Source organism: Triticum aestivum, chromosome 1B, assembly GCF_018294505.1.
Source record: "Triticum aestivum cultivar Chinese Spring chromosome 1B, IWGSC CS RefSeq v2.1, whole genome shotgun sequence".
Lineage (NCBI taxonomy): Eukaryota > Viridiplantae > Streptophyta > Magnoliopsida > Poales > Poaceae > Triticum > Triticum aestivum.
Window position 1 is genome coordinate 647,810,667 of NC_057795.1, and position 17,150 is coordinate 647,827,816.

At 46.0% G+C, this 17,150-nt stretch overlaps 1 long non-coding RNA gene across 1 annotated transcript; it reads left to right on the forward strand.

The window, feature by feature from the left end:
• The first annotated feature begins 15,698 nt into the window (after positions 1-15,698).
• LOC123098450 (uncharacterized) lies at positions 15,699-16,228 on the forward strand. Its single transcript, XR_006447783.1, has 2 exons — positions 15,699-15,859; positions 15,950-16,228. It is a non-coding gene; the product is annotated as an uncharacterized lncRNA (long non-coding RNA).
• The last annotated feature ends 922 nt before the right edge of the window (positions 16,229-17,150 follow it).

Below are 17,150 nucleotides of genomic sequence, written 5' to 3' on the forward strand. Positions count from 1 at the left end.
CTTAATGTTCAAGTAGCTTAATCCAGGTTTTCTATTGAAAAACACCTTTCAAATAACCCTATATGCCTTCCAGAAATTCTACATCATTTCTGATCAACAATATGTCAACAACATATACTCATCAGAAATTCTACAGTGCTCCCACTCACTTCTTTGGAAATACAAGTTTCTCATAAACTTTGTATAGACCCAAAATCTTTGATCATCTTATCAAAGCGTACATTCCAACTCTGAGATGCTTACTCCAGTCCTTAGAAGGATCGCTGGAGCCAGCATACCTTTTAGCATCCTTAGGATCGACAAAACCTTTCTGATTGTATCACATACAACCTTTCCTTACTAAAACCGGTAAGGAAACTCGTTTTGACATCCGTCTGCCAGATTTCATAAATGCAGCTAATGCTAACATGATTCCGACGGACTTAAGCATCGCTACGGATGAGAAAATCTCATCGTAGTCAACTCCTTGAACTTGTGAAAAACTCTTTGCCACAAGTCGAGCCTCATAGACGGTGACATTACCGTCCACGTCCGTCTTCTTCTTAAAGATCCATTTATCTCAATGGCTTGCCGATCATCGGGCAAGTCCACCAAAGTCCATGCTTTGTTATGATACCTGGATCCTATCTCGGATTTCATGGCTTCTAACCATTTGTCGGAATATGGGCCCACCATCGCTTCTCCATAGCTCGTAGGTTCATTGTTGTCTAGTAACATGTCCTTCAAGACAGGATCACCGTACCACTCCGAAGCAGTACGCGTCCTTGTCGTCCTACGAGGTTTGGTAGTGACTTGATCCGAAGCTTCATGATCACTATCATAAGCTTCCACTTCAATTGGTGTATGTGCCACAGGAACAACTTCATGTGCCCTGCTACACACTTGTTGAAGTGACGGTTCAATAACCTCATCAAGTCTCCACCATCCTCCCACTCAATTCTTTCGAGACAAACTTTTCTCGAGAAAGGACCCGATTCAAGAAACAATCCCTATTGCTTTCGGATCTGAATTAGGAGGTATACCCAACTGTTTTGGGTGTCCTATGAAGATGCATTTTATCCGCTTTGGGTTCGAGCTTATCAACCTGAAACTTTTTCACATAAGCGTCGCGGCCCCAAACTTTTAAGAAACGACAACTTAGGTTTCTCCAAACGGTGTCGTCTCAACGGAATTACGTGGTACCCTATTAAAGTGAGTGCGGTTGTCTCTAATGCCTAACCCATGAACGATAGTGGTAATTCGATAAGAGACATCAAGGTACGCACCATATCCAATAGGGTGCTACTATGATGTTCGGACACACCATCACACTATGGTGTTCCAGGCGGTATTAATTGTGAAACAATTTCCACAATGTCTTAATTGTGTGCCAAAAACTCGTAACTCAGATATTCATCTCTATGATCATATCATAGACATTCTATCCTCTTTTCACGAAGATCTTAAACTTCACTCTGAAATTACTTGAACCATTCAATAATTTAGACTTGTGTTTCATCAAGTAAATATACAACATCTACTCGAATCATTTGTGAAGTAAGAACATAAAGATATTCACTGCATGCCTCAACACTCATTGGACTGCACACATCAAAATGTGTTGCTTCCAACAAGTTGCTATCTTGTTCCATTTTACTGAGACCGAGGCTTTTCAGTCATCTTGCCTATGTGGTATGATTTGCATATCTCAAGTGATTCAAAATCAAGTGAGTCCAAACGATTCATCTGCATGGAGTTTCTTCATGCTTATACACCAACAGACATGGTTCGCATGTCTCAAACTTTTCAAAACGAGTGAGTCCAAAGATCCATCAACATGGAGCTTCTTCATGCGTTTTATACCAATATGACCTATATGGCAGTGCCACAAGTAAGTGGTACTATCATTACTATCTTATATCTTTTGGCATGAAAATGTGTATCACTACGATCGAGATTCAATAAACCATTCCTTTAGGTGCAAGACCACTGAAGGCATTATTCACATAAATAGAGTAACCATTATTCTCCTTAAATGAATAACCGTATTGCAACAGACATAATCCAATCATGTCTATGCTCAACGCAAACACCAAATGACAATTGTTCAGGTTTAATACTAATCTTGATGGTAGAGGGAGCGTGCGATGCTTGATCGCATCAACCTTGGAAACACTTCCAACACATTTGTCAGCTCACCTTTAGCTAGTCTCCTTTTATCTCGTAGCTTTTATTTCGAGTTACTAACACTTAGCAACCGAACCAGTATCTTAATACCCTGGTGCTACTAGGAGTACTAGTAAAGTACACATTTACATAATGTATATCCAATATACTTCTATCGAACTTGCCAGCCTTCTCATCTACCAAGTATCTAGGGTAATTCTGCTCCAGTGGTTGTTCCCCTTATTACAGAAGCACTTAGTATCGGGTTTGGGTTAAACCTTGGGTTTCTTCACTAGAGCAGTAGCTGATTTGCCGTTTCATGAAGTATCCCTTCTTGCCCTCGCCCTTCTTGAAACTAGTGGTTTCACAACCATCAACAATTGATGCTCCTTCTTGATTTCTACTTTCGCGGTGTCAAACAACGCGAATACCTCAAGGATCATCATATATCCTTGATATGTTATAGTTCATCACGAAGCTCTAGTAGCTTGGTGGCAATGACTTTGGAGAAACATCACTATCTCATCTGGAAGATCAACTCCCACTCGATTCAAGTGATTTTTGCACTCAGACAATCTGAGCACTAGCCCAACGATTGAGCTTTTCTCCCTTAGTTTGCAGGTTAAGAAAATCGTCGGAGGTCTTATACCTCTTGATGTGGGCACGAGCCTGAAATCCCAATTTCAGCCCTCGAAACATCTCATATGTTCCGCGATGTTTCGAAAAACGTCTTTGGTGCCTCTTCTCTAAACCATTTAACTGAACTATCATGTAGTTATCAAAAATGTGTATGTCCGATGTTCGCAACATCCACAAACGATGTTTGGGGTTCAGCACACTGAGCGGTGCATTAAGGACATAAGCTTTCTATTGTCCGCATAATCGCTACTGTCAACTTTCAACTATATTTTCTCTAGGAACATATCTAAACAGTGGAACTAAAGCGCGAGCTTACGGCATAATTTGCAAAGAACTTTTTGACTATGTTCAGGATAATTAAGTTCATCTTATGAACTCCCACTCAAATAGACATCCCTCTAGTCATCCAAGTGATTACATGATCCGAGTCAACTAGGCCGTGTCCGATCATCACGTGAGACGGACTAGTCATCATCGGTGAACATCTTCATGTTGATCGTATCTACTATACGACTCATGCTCGACCTTTCGATCTCTGTGTTCCGAGGCCATGTCTGTACATGCTAGGCTCGTCAAGTTAACCCTAAGTGTTTCGCGTGTGTAAATCTGTCTTACACCCGTTGTATGTGAACGTAAGAATCCATCACACCCGATCATCACGTGGTGCTTAGAAGCGACGAACTTTAGCAACGGTGCACAGTTAGGGGAGAACACTTCTTGAAATTGTTGTAAGGGATCATCTTATTTACTACCGTCGTTCTAAGCAAATAAGATGCATACACATGATAAACATCACATGCAATCAAATAGTGACATGATATGGCCAATATCATTTTGCTCCTTTTTGATCTCTATCTTCGGGGCTCCATGATCATCATCATCACCGGCATGACACCATGATCTCCATCATCGTGTCTTCATGAAGTTGTCTTGCCAACTTATTACTTCTACTACTATGGCTACCGGTTAGCAATAAAGTAAAGTAATTACATGGCGTTGTTCAATGACACGCAGGTCATACAATAAATAAAGACAACTCATATGGCTCCTGCCGGTTGTCATACTCATCGACATGCAAGTCGTGATTCCTATTACAAGAACATGATCAATCTCATACATCACATATCATTCATCACATTCTTCTTGGCCATATCACATCACATAGCATACCCTGCAAAAACAAGTTAGACGTCCTCTAATTGTTGTTTGCATGTTTTACGTGGCTGCTAATGGGTTTCTAGCAAGAACATTTCTTACCTACGCAAAACCACAACGTGATGTGCCAACTGCTATTTACCCTTCATAAGGACCCTTTTCATCGAATCCATTCCGACTAAAGTGGGAGAGACTGGCACCCGCTAGCCACCTTATGCACCAAGTGCATGTCAGTCGGTGGAACCTGTCTCACGTAAGTGTACGTGTAAGGTCGGTCCGGGCCGCTTCATCCCACAATATCGTCGAAACAAGATTGGACTAGTAACGGTAAGCATATTGAACAAAATCAACGCCCACAACTACTTTGTGTTCTACTCGTGCAAAGAATCTACGCAATAGACCTAGCTCATGATGCCACTGTTGGGGAACGTAGCAGAAATTCAAAATTTTCCTACGTGTCACCAAGATCTATCTATGGAGAAACCAGCAACGAGGGGAAGGAGAGTGCATCTACATACCCTTGTAGATCGCTAAGCGGAAGCGTTCAAGAGAACGGGGTTGAAGGAGTCGTACTCGTCGTGATCCAAATCACCAGAGATCCTAGTGCCGAATGGACGGCACCTCCGCGTTCAACACACGTACAGCCCGGTGACGTCTCCCATGCCTTGATCCAGCAAGGAGAGAGGGAGAGTTTGAGGAAGACTCCATCCAGCAGCAGCACAACGGCGTGGTGGTGATGGAGGAGCGTGGCAATCCTGCAGGGATTCGCCAAGCACCGCGGGAGAGGAGGAGGGAGAGAGGTAGGGCTGTGCCAGGGAGGGGTGAAACTCATGTGTTGGCAGCCCCAAAACCCCTCAAGTATATATAGGGGGAGATGGGGGCTGCGCCTCCACCTAGGGTTCCACCCTAGGGGCGGCGGCCAGCCCAGATCCCATCTGAGGGGGCGGCCAAAGGGGGGGAGAGGGGAAACTTGCCCCCCAAGTTAGGTGGGTGCGCCCCCTCCCCCAACCCTAGGCGCCTTGGGCCCTTGTGGGGGGCGCACCAGCCCACCCGGGGCTGGTCCCCTCCCACACTTGGCCCATGTAGCCCTCCGGGGCCGGTGGCCCCACTTGGTGGACCCCCCGGACCCTCCCGGTGGTCCCGGTACGTTACCGATAAAACCCGAAACTTTTCCGGTGACCAAAACAGGACTTTCCATATATAAATCTTTACCTCCGGACCATTCCGGAACTCCTCGTGACGTCCGGGATCTCATCCGGGACTCCGAACAACATTCAGTAACCACATACAAACTTCCTTTATAACCCTAGCGTCATCGAACCTTAAGTGTGTAGACCCTACGGGTTCGGGAACCATGCAGACATGACCGAGACGTTCTCCGGTCAATAACTAACAGCGGGATCTGGATACCCATGTTGGTTCCCACATGTTCCACGATGATCTCATCGGATGAACCACGATGTCAAGGATTCAATCGATCCCGTATACAATTCCCTTTGTCTAGCGGTATTATACTTGCCCGAGATTTGATCGTCGGTATACCGATACCTTGCTCAATCTCGTTACCGGCAAGTCTCTTTACTCGTTCCGTAACACATCATCCCGTGATCAACCCCTTGGTCACATTGTGCACACTATGATGATGTCCTACCGAGTGGGCCCAGAGATACCTCTCCGTTTACACGGAGTGACAAATCCCAGTCTGGATTCGTGCCAACCCAACAGACACTTTCGAAGATACCTGTAGTGCACCTTTGTAGCCACCCAGTTACGTTGTGACGTTTGGTACACCCAAAGCATTCCTACGGTATCCGGGAGTTGCACAATCTCATGGTCTAAGGAAAAAATACTTGACATTAGAAAAGCTTCAGCATACGAACTACACGATCTCTATGCTAGGCTTAGGAATGGGTCTTGTCCATCACATCATTCTCCTAATGATGTGATCCCGTTATCAATGACATCCAATGTCCATGGTCAGGAAACCGTAACCATCTATTGATCAACGAGCTAGTCAACTAGAGGCTTACTAGGGACATGGTGTTGTCTATGTATCCACACATGTATCTGAGTTTCCTATCAATACAATTATAGCATGGATAATAAACGATTATCATGAACGAGGAAATATAATAATAACTTATTTATTATTGCCTCTAGGGCATATTTCCAACAGGGACTTCAAAGACGTTTTGAACGTCATGGACCATATGAGATGTTCCAAGAGTTGAAGTTAATATTTTAAGAAAATACCTGAGTTGAGGGATATGATGTCTCCAACAAGTTCTATAGCTAAAAGATGGAGGAGAATCGCTCAACTAGTGAGCATGTGCTCAGATTGTCTGGGTACTTCAATCGCTTGAATCAAGTGGGAGTTAATATTCCAGATAAGATAGTGATTGACAGAGTTCTCTAGTCACCATCACCAAGTTAGTAGAACTTTGTGATGAACTATAGTATGCAAGGGATGACGAAAATGATTCCCGATCTCTTCATGATGTTGAAATCGACGAAAGTAGAAATCAAGAAAGAGCATCAAGTGTTGATGGTTGACAAGATCACTAGTTTCAAGAGAAGGGCAAAGGGAAAGAAAGGGGAACTTCAAGTAGAATGACAAGAAAGTTGTCACTCCCACGAAGAAGCCCAAAGCTGAACCAAAGCCTGAAACTGAGTGCTTACACTGCAAAGGAAATGGTCACTGGAAGCGGAAATGCCCTGAATATTTGGTGGATAAGAAGGATGGCAAAGTGAACAAGGGTATATTTGATATACAGGTTATTGATGTGTGCCTTACTAGTGTTTATAGTAGCCCCTGAGTATTTGATACTTGTTCGGTTGCTAAGATTAGTAACTCGAAATAGGAGTTACAGAATAAACAGAGACTAATTGAAGGGGAAGTGACGATGAGTGTTGGAAGTAGTTCCAAGATTGATATGATCATCATCGCACACTCCCTATACTTTCGGGATTAGTGTTAAACCTAAATAAATGTTATTTGGCGTTTGCGTTGAGCATGAATATGATTTGATCATGTTTATTGCAATACGGTTATTCATTTAAAGTCAGAGAATAATTGTTGTTCTGTTTACATGAATAAGACCTTCGATGGTCATACACCCAATGAACATAGTTTGTTGGATCTCGATCATAGTGATACACATATTCATAATATTGATGCCAAAATATGAAAAGTTAATAATGATAGTGCAACTTGTTTGTGGCACTGCCGTTTGGGTCATATCGGTGTAAAGCGCATGAAGAAACTCCATAAAGATGGATTTTTGGAATCACTTGGTTATGAATCATTTGATGCTTGCGAACCGTGCCTTTTGGGCAAGATGACTAAAACTCCATTCTCCGGAACAATGGAACAAGCTACTGACTTATTGGAAATAATACATACCGATGTATGCGATCCAATGAGTGTTGATGCTCGTGACAAGTATCGTTATTTTCTGACCTTCACAAGATGATTTGAGCAGATATGGGTATATCTACTTGATGAAACATAAGTCTGAAATAATTGAAAGGTTCAAAGAATTTCAGAGTGAAGTGGAAAAATCATCGTAACAAGAAAATAAAGTTTCTGTGATCTGATTGCGGAGACGAATATTTGAGTTACAAGTTTGGTCTTCAATTAAAATAATGTGGAATAGTTTCACAGCTCACGCCACCTGGAACACCACAACGTTATGGTGTGTCCGAACATCGTAACCGCACTTTATTGGATATGGTGCAATCTATGATGTCTCTTATTGATTTACCATTATCGTTTTGGGGTTATGCATTAGAGAAAGCTGCATTCACGTTAAAAAGGCACCATCTAAATCCGTTGAGACGATGCCTTATGAACTGTGGTTTGGCAAGAAAACCAAAGTTGTCGTTTCTTAAAAGTTTGGGGCTGCGATGCTTATGTGAAAAATTTCAACCTGATAAGCTCGAACCCAAATCGGAGAAGTGTGTCTTCATAGAATACCCAAAGGAAACTGTTGGGTACACCTTCTATCACAGATCCGAAGGCAAAACATTCATTGCTAAGAATGGATCCTTTCTAGAGAAGGAGTTTCTCTCGAAAGAAGTGAGTGGGAGGAAAGTAGAACTTGATGAGGTAACTGTACCTTCTCCAGAATTGGAAAATAGTTCATCACTGAAATCAGTTCCAGTGATTCCTACACCAATTAGTGAGGAAGCTAATGATGATGATCATGAAACTTCAGATCAAGTTACTACAGAACCTCGTAGGTCTTCCAGAGTACGGTCCACACCAGAGTGGTACCTGTTCTGGAAGTCATGTTACTAGACCATGATGAACCTACGAACTATGAGGAAGCGATGATGAGCCCAGATTCCGCGAAATGGCTTGAGACCATGAAATCTGAGATGGGATCCATGTATGAGAACAAAGTGAGGACTTTGGTGGAGTTGCCCGATGATCGGCAAGCCATATTATATAAATGGATCTTCAAGAGGAAGACAGACGCTAATAGTAGTGTTACTATGTACAAAGCTCGACTTGTCGCAAAAAAGGTTTTCGACAAGTTCAAGGTGTTGACTACAATGAGATTTTCTCAAATGTAGCGATGCTTAAATCTGTCCGAATCATGTTAGCAATTGCCACGTTTTATGAAATCTGGCAAATGGATGTCGAAACTACATTCCTTAATGGTTTTCTTAAAGAAGAGTTGTATATGATGCAACTAGAAGGTTTTGTCAATCCTAAAGGTGCTAACAAAATGTACAAACTCCAGCGATTCATCTATGGACTGGTGCAAGCATATAGTTTTATACAGACTGGTGGTGAAGCCTGTATTTATAAGAAAGTGAGTGGGAGCTCTGTAGCATTTCTAATGTTATATGTGGATGACATATTGTTGATTGGAAATTATATAGAAATTCTGGATAGCATGAAAGGATACTTGAATAAGAGTTTTTCAAAGCAAGACCTCATTGAAGCTGCTTACACATTGAGCATCAAGATCTATATAGATAGATCAAGACGCTTGATAAGTTTTTTCAATGAGTACATACCTTGATAATTTTTTTGAAATAGTTCAAAATGGAACAGTCAAAGAAGGAGTTCTTGCCTGTGTTACAAGGTGTGAAGTTGAGTAAGACTCAAGACCCGACCATTGCAGAAAATAGAAAGAGAATGAAAAGTCATTCCATATGCCTCAGTCATAGGTTCTATAAAGTATGCTATGTTGTGAACCAGACCTATTGTATACCTTGCTCTGTGTTTGGCAAAGGAATACAATTTTGATCTAATAGTAGATCACTGGACATGGGTCAAGAATATCCTTAGTGAGGACTAAAGAGATGTTTCTCGATTATGGAGGTGATAAAAGAGCCCGTCGTAAAAGTTACAACGATGCAAGCTTTTACACCAATCCAGATGACTCTAAGTCTCAATCTGGATACATATTGAAAGTGGGAGCAATTATCTAGAGTAGCTCCGTGCAGAGCATTGTGGACATAGAATATTTGCAAAATACATACGGCTCTGAATATGACAGACCCGTTGACTAAGCTTCTCTCATGAGCAAAACATGATCATACCTTAGTACTCTTTTGGGTGTTAATCACATAGCGATGTGAAATAGATTATTGACTCTAGTAAAACCCTTTGGGTGTTGATCACATGACGATGTGAACTATGGGTATTAATCACATACAGATGTGAATATTGGTGTTGAATCACATGCTGATGTGAACTAGATTATTGACTCTAGTGCAAGTGGGAGACTGAAGGAAATATGCCCTAGAGGCAATAATAAAGTTATTATTTATTTCCTTATTTCATGATAAATGTTTATTATTCATGCTAGAATTGTATTAACCGGAAACATGATACATGTGTGAATACATAGACAAACATATAGTCACTAGTATGCCTCTACTTGACTAGCTCATTAATCAAAGATGGTTATGTTTCCTAACCATAGACATGTGTTGTCATTTGATTAATGGGATCACATCATTAGGAGAATGATGTGATTGACATGACCCATTCCGTTAGCCTAGCACTTGATCGTTTAGTATGTTGCTATTGCTTTCTTCATGACTTATACATGTTCCTGTAACTATGAGATTATGCAACTCCCGTTTACCGGAGGAACACTTTGGGTGCTACCAAACGTCACAACGTAACTGGGTGATTATAAAGGAGTACTACAGGTGTCTCCAAAGGTACATGTTGAGTTGGCGTATTTCGAGATTAGGATTTGTCACTCCGATTGTAGGAGAGGTATCTCTGGGCCCTCTCGGTAATGCACATCACTATAAGCCTTGCAAGCAATGTGACTAATGAGTTAGTTGCGGGATGATGCATTATGTAACGAGAAAAGAGACTTGCCGGTAACGAGATTGAACTAGGTATTGGATACTGACGATCGAATCTCGGGCAAGTAACATACCGATGACAAAGGGAACAACGTATGTTGTTATGCGGTTTGACCGATAAAGATCTTCGTAGAATATGTAGGAGCCAATATGAGCATCCAGGTTCCGCTATTGGTTATTGACCAAGAATAGTTCTAGGTCATGTCTACATAGTTCTCGAACCCGTAGGGTCCGCACGCTTAAGGTTTCGATGACAGTTATATTATGAGTTTATGAGTTTTGATGTACCGAAGGAGTTCGGAGTCCCGGATGAGATCGGGGACATAACGAGGAGTCTCGAAATGGTCGAGACGTAAAGATCGATATATTGAACGACTATATTCGGACTTCGGAAAGGTTGCGAGTGATTCGGGTATTTTTCGGAGTACCGGAGAGTTACGGGAATTCGCCGGGAGAAGTATTGGGCCTTATTGGGCCATACAGGAAAGAGAGAGGGGCTGCCTAGGGCAGGCCGCGCGCCCCCCAAGGCCTAGTCCGAATTGGACTAGGGGGAGGGGCCGCACCCCCTCCTTCCTTCCCTTCTCTCTTCCCTTTCCTTCTCTCCTACTCCTACTACATGGAAGGTATCCTAGTTGGACTAGGAAAGGAGGGTGTCCTACTCCCGGTGGGAGTAGGACTCCTCCCTGGCACGCCCTCCCTTGGCCGGCCGCCTCCTCCTCCCTTGCTCCTTTATATACGGGGGCAGGGGGGCACCCCATGACACACAAGTTGATCTACGGATCGTTCCTTAGCCGTGTGCGGTGCCCCCTCCACCATATTCCACCTCGGTCATATCGTCGCGGAGTTTAGGCGAAGCCCTGCGCCGGTAGAGCATCATCATCGTCACCACGCCGTCGTGCTGACGGAACTCATCCCCGACACTTTGCTGGATCGGAGTCCGGGGATCGTCATCGAGCTGAACGTGTGCTGAACTCGGAGGTGCCGTACGTTCGGTACTTGGATCGGTCGGATCGTGAAGACGTACGACTACATCAACCGCGTTGTCATAACGCTTCCGCTTACGGTCTACGAGGGTACGTGGACAACACTCTCCCCTCTCGTTGCTATGCCATCACCATGATCTTGCGTGTGCGTAGGATTTTTTTAAAAAAATTACTACGTTCCCCAACACAAATGGGCTCGGAGATGATCGGAAGTGGAGTGGACGGAGAGGGGACTGAAATGGAGTTTGGATTGACTACGGTCTAGGGTTTTCCGGATGGGGATATCTGTGGGGCACGCGTGGGCTAGGCTGGGCCAAGCCGACATGGTGGATGCGCCCGGGCCACCCCATACCCGCCCCGTATTTTGGCTGAAAATGAGGGGCGCCGGGCAGCCCGGACATTTGAGGACTGTTTAAGGCACCCGTTTGGGTCTTTGTTTACTACCGATCAGTGACCGAGCCGTTCGTCCGGGCGTTTGGAGATGGTTCGGGATGCCCGGCTGTAGATGCTCTTAGGCCTATGTATGATGCACCACCCCACACACAAAACCCAATTCACTCGTGCCACCGCCTCGCAAAATCAGTCTTCTTGCTCTGGTTTTTGTCCCAAAATGACTCCAATCTCTCAACCTAGTCGCGTCCCAACCTTAAGGTTAGATCTACAACTACAAGACCAAGCTACAACAGCTCCGACAAGTGCTCATGTTGGCTTTGATCTCCAGCTCCTGGTCTTTCCGTTCTAGCTCTCCCCCAGAGGTAAGCTGGTAACACGTCGCTAGTCTTCCATTTCAAACCCACCGCTTGAGGAATACACCACTCGGCATAGAACCAACAAGCTGTGGCGCTGACCCCTCACAAGCAAGAACCTAGTTTGCCCCTCTAATGGTAGTGAAATAACCCACAACAGAGGGAGGTACTCTTTTTATGCGACACGTCGAATGACGACCAAACACACACACACACACACACACACACACACACACACACACACACACACACACACACACACCCAAGACGCTTGCTTCGGTTGCCTGCCAGTCGCCCTATTGGGCCTCAACCCATCCACGAGACCAAAGTAGAGAGAATATTTAAAAAATATTCCAAAAATAAATTGTTCACGAATTTTAAAACATTGTAATAAATATAAAATGTTCTTTAATTTAATTTTTATGAACTTGAAAAAGGTGTCCATGAATTTAAAAAATGTTCACAAATTTAGAAATGTTTTTGAATTTCAAAATATGTTTGCAAATTTAAAAATGTTAAAGCATTTAGAAAATGTTCCAAAATTTCAAAAAAGTTCCCTGTTCAGAAATGTTCATAGATTAAAAATTTGTGTAGTGTAGGAGCGCCAGGTTAAAATGCGAATAGGTGCAACCCACAACGAATGCACTCCCCGGCATGTGGGACTACGAATGAAAAAACTATCTCGATGTACCTGGAGGCTTCATTTATAGGGAGCTTAGTAACTTAAGAGATGCCTCAAAGAATCTAACAATTATCCAAAGCACATTCATTTAGGTTTTGCAGCAGGGTTGTCAGATAGTGTCGTGTTCTTCAAGGCGCTAGCAACACGAGACTAAGGGCATCTCCAGCCGTTGGCCCCCCAGGAGGGGCAAAAAATCGCCCCCTGGGGACGCACCGGCGCTAAACCGCGCACTGGGGGCGTGATGCCCCCCAGTCGCGGCGCCCACGGTTAGTCCAAAAAAGTCAGATACGACGCAAAACGACTCAAATTTAACGCAAACATCGGCGAGTTCGTTCAAACTTAAACATATTTTACAAAAAGAAAAAAACTACCGCGGGCTACCCCCGCCGTCTCCCTCGCCGCCCGCCCACGCGGTTCTACATGCCGAGGAGGCTGTAGAACCGCGTGTAGTCACCGCCGTCGTCGTCGTCATCGTCGTCGTCGTCGTCTCCGGCCCCGCCCCCGCCTACGCCTCCGCCATCCCTGCTGCATCCCTCCCCCGGTTGGCGCGGCGGGTTGAACGGTCCGGGGGCGGCGGCGTCGTCGTCGTTGTCGCTGTCGAGGACCACGACACCGTGCACGTCCTCGCGCCCACGCTTGCGGGCGGCGGCGATTTCCTCCAGGGCCCGGCGCTGCCGGACCGTCTCGTCGCGGAGGTAGTCCTCCCGCGCCCACCGCATGGCGGCCTCGTCGGAGAAGCCGCGCCGGGCTATCTCCTCGTACTCCGCGGGAAGGCCGGGCTCCGGCTTGGGCTCGACGAGGACGAAGCGTCCGGTGGGTGGCGGGGCGTTGGCGCCGATGCGGACGCCGGAACTGCGGGTGCGCGCGCTGACCGGCGCACCCTGGGGCTCCCGCTTGACGGGGCGGAGGCAGGGCGAGCCACCGGACGAGGAGGAGGACCCCCCGGTCTCCATGCGCCTCGGGGTCCAGGAACTTCCCCAGCGGCGAGAGAAGGAAGGGGATCGGGGTATTCGAGGCGCGGCGTGTTGCCGCCCTCGATGTACTCGAGGACGGCCTCCAACGTGCGCCCGGGCACGCCCCACCACCGACGCCGGCCGGCGGCGTTGAGCCTGCCGGAGGGCACGACGCCGTTGGTGGCCTCGAGCTGCTGAGCGTGACGGCGGCAGAAGTACGGCTCCCAGAGCGGGCTGTCGGGGACGTACCGTGGCCCCTCCCTCACCGCACGCAGCAGGTTCGAGCGGATGCGTGCGATCTCCACACGCCGCGCCGTGCCGGTGGGTACCGGGGGCACCGGCACGCCGCCCGCGCTGATCCTCCACGTCCCGGGCACCCGCATGTCCGGCGGGACCGGGTACTCGGCCTCGTAAAGGAGGCGAGCCTCGTCTTCATGAAGATGGCGGGGGCCGAAGCCGTTCGCCGCCGCGCCGTCGCCTGGGAAGCGCTCGGCCATGGGTGCGAACTGGAGACGGCGAAAGAGAGGAGAGGAGAGGGAGGAACGACGACGGCGGGAGAGTGTGTGAGTCGCCGAGTGCGCCGGGGCGCGTCATCATATATAGGCCGAGGCGCCACCCACGCGCGTGCCACCGTGTGTACGCGTGGTGGGCGATGGAGGGCGAGGGACGCGCGTCGTCCGGTCTTCACTGCGCCGCCCGTGAGGCATCAATGGCGCAGGATGACCGGCGCGGCAGCGCGCGCAGCTTTGGCATTGATTCGCCGCGGGAAACGAGGCGATGAGGACGACGAAGGGCCGAGAAGAGAGCCGTGTCAATGACGTGGCGGGCCCACGGCTTTTTCGCGCCAAAACAGTTCGCCCGGTGCCCCCGGGCGCCCCCCAGCGCGCCGGGTTCGGGTTGGGTCCGCCGGCGCTGTTTTCGGCCCAAGCCGGCGAAAATCGGGCTCCTGGGGGCGCGACTGGGCCGTTTTTTCGGCGCCGGCGCGAAAAAAACGTCTGGGGAGGCCTTCCTGGGGGCGCGGCTGGAGATGCCCTAAGACCCATATTTTGGGGGTTTCCTTCAACTGGTATGGAAGGTTGTTAGATGATTTTTTTACACACTCAAAACTGTTATGAAATCAAAATAATAAGAAATTTTAGTTGAATATTTGAACGGTATCAAATTTGTGTCAAAATAATGTCATGTCATATTTATCAAAGCTTGAATTTGGATAGTAAAAATACGCCTTGCATTTGGTAAGGGAAGTAGTGACACACAACATGTCAAATGAATATTACACATTCCATGTTACTCATTCTTTTAGAATCTTACATAAAAAAGTAAAGTAAATCAATATATCAAGAAGAAAACGAAATAAGACTAAAAGCTCCATAAGAGTTTTTCGAAGTTATAAGGCTTATGCATGTTCCCTACGAATATGCATCTGCAAGTCTCCGGTGAGGAAATTGTTACCAAACAATGCACAAGCGATCAGGCTGCTCTTTCATTTATTTTGAGGGGCCTCTAGCATTTACTTTCTTACAATGATCAAGATACTACTACATGATCTTGGATTTAACAAGAGCCTCTCGCATTTATTGTTTTGCATTTATCAATATATTATCTGATCTTTGATTTAACAAGAGCCACTAGTATCATTTCTATTCTTACGATCTATCAAGATGATACACGATCTTAGGTTTGAGAAGATGCCATATGGTCTTATCATTGTAATGCAAACATTAATCTGAGAGAGGAACACACAATTGCAAGATCATGTATAATTGGGTTAATAAAATGCCTACAGAGAAATGCAAGATCTACAAAATTTATATAATGTATACGATATATAGCTTAAGATCCTGGGAGTGCCCTTAACAATGTGATAAAAGCATCAATCTGGGAGGGAAATGCATAAATGAAATATATTATGGATTTTTTTATAAAGGTTTCTTTCATTAATTTTAAATGTAGCATTAAGATCATAAATCTTATAGAATCAATCGCTCGACTTGCAAGATTGGGTCGCACCTTAATATAAACCCACTGCAGGGGAAAGAGATCGGCAGCCACAATACTGAACAGTAGCACGAGGACAACCGAAGGAAACTGAAGCTACCTCCTCTTTTCTCCTGCCCATGGCGCTCGCCGGTAGCAATGCACACCCCACGGTTCTTGTCCTCTTCCTGGTTCTCACGATGATGATGTCGTCCTCGCCACCGTCACACTGCCATGCACGTACAGATCTCTCCATGATTTTACTCTGCATTTTCGGTTTGATCAACTTATGAGGTACGTGGTAACCTTGAGTTGTTTTGATTCATGCAGTTAGGATATGGTCATGCGCCAATTCTGCGCATCAGCCCTGCAGTAAGGTGATGTGCATGTATGAGTGCGAAGAGAGGGGAGCTACAGGACCTATTTATCTTTCCCGCTGCAACCACACTGTCCACCCCGAGCAGTGCTGTTGCAGGAACGTCTAGCCGAACTCGATGTGACAGTCATGACGGCTAAGCACCGTACATGACTGGTACCTGGTCTAGATTCAATAAACATCTTATGTTTCTCTCAAAAAAAAAAATAGTCATGCCAATCATGAATCTTCTATGATTGACATGTCTGAGATGCATACTGAATTAATCATCAGAGGAGAAATGCTGAGGATGGCAGACATGAAGTGCCCCTTCGAGCCGCTTTTCATTCTGGCAGAGCCTTTTTTTTTGCGGGAAAATCAGAGAGCTTTTATTCAATATACGCATTCTTGGGACAGTCAGCCAGCAGGCTGGTCATCAAGAAGCTGGGAGTTTCATCGAGCCAGCTCTCCGTAACATTTAGTGTGCAAGCATGCTTAGCACACAGATGCGCCGGGAGGTTCACTGACCGATTTACATGCTGAATATCAAACGAACTAAAAGTGTTACATAGCTCTCCTATTTCTAGAAGTAAAGGAGCCACAATAGAACGAACATTGTGGCGAGATTGCCAGAGCTTCACTAGCTCCAAACAATCGACTTCCATGATCACATGCGGGAATCCTCGAAGACAAGCAAACCGGACTCCATCTCGCAAGGATAAGCACTCCATCATCAAGGGATCTGAAACCCCCACATATGGTTTGCACCAAGAACCCAATAGGGCCGTAGTGGAACGAGCCACACCGCCCGCACCACCTCTCCCTGCATCAAAATTTAGGGCTCCGTCGGTCGTGATCTTGATTATACCCAAGTCGGGCGGCCGCCAGCCGTGACCTGGAAGCGTCAAGGTGTCTCGCCTTGGCAGCTGTAAGAGGGAAATAGCTTCCTTGATAGATCTCATGGTCGCTGTGGGATCCCTCCCTTCATCTCCATGCTTGACAAGGTTCCTAGAGTGCCAGATGGACCACATAGTAGTAGTGATCTTAGCACGCTCATCTGAAGTGAACTGTGGGTGACATGTAATGTCTCGCGCCCACGTATCCGAGTGGAGAGGAGGCAGGCGAAGACCGAGCCAAGTCCACGTCTCTTCCCAGAAGCGTTGGGCATGTGGACAG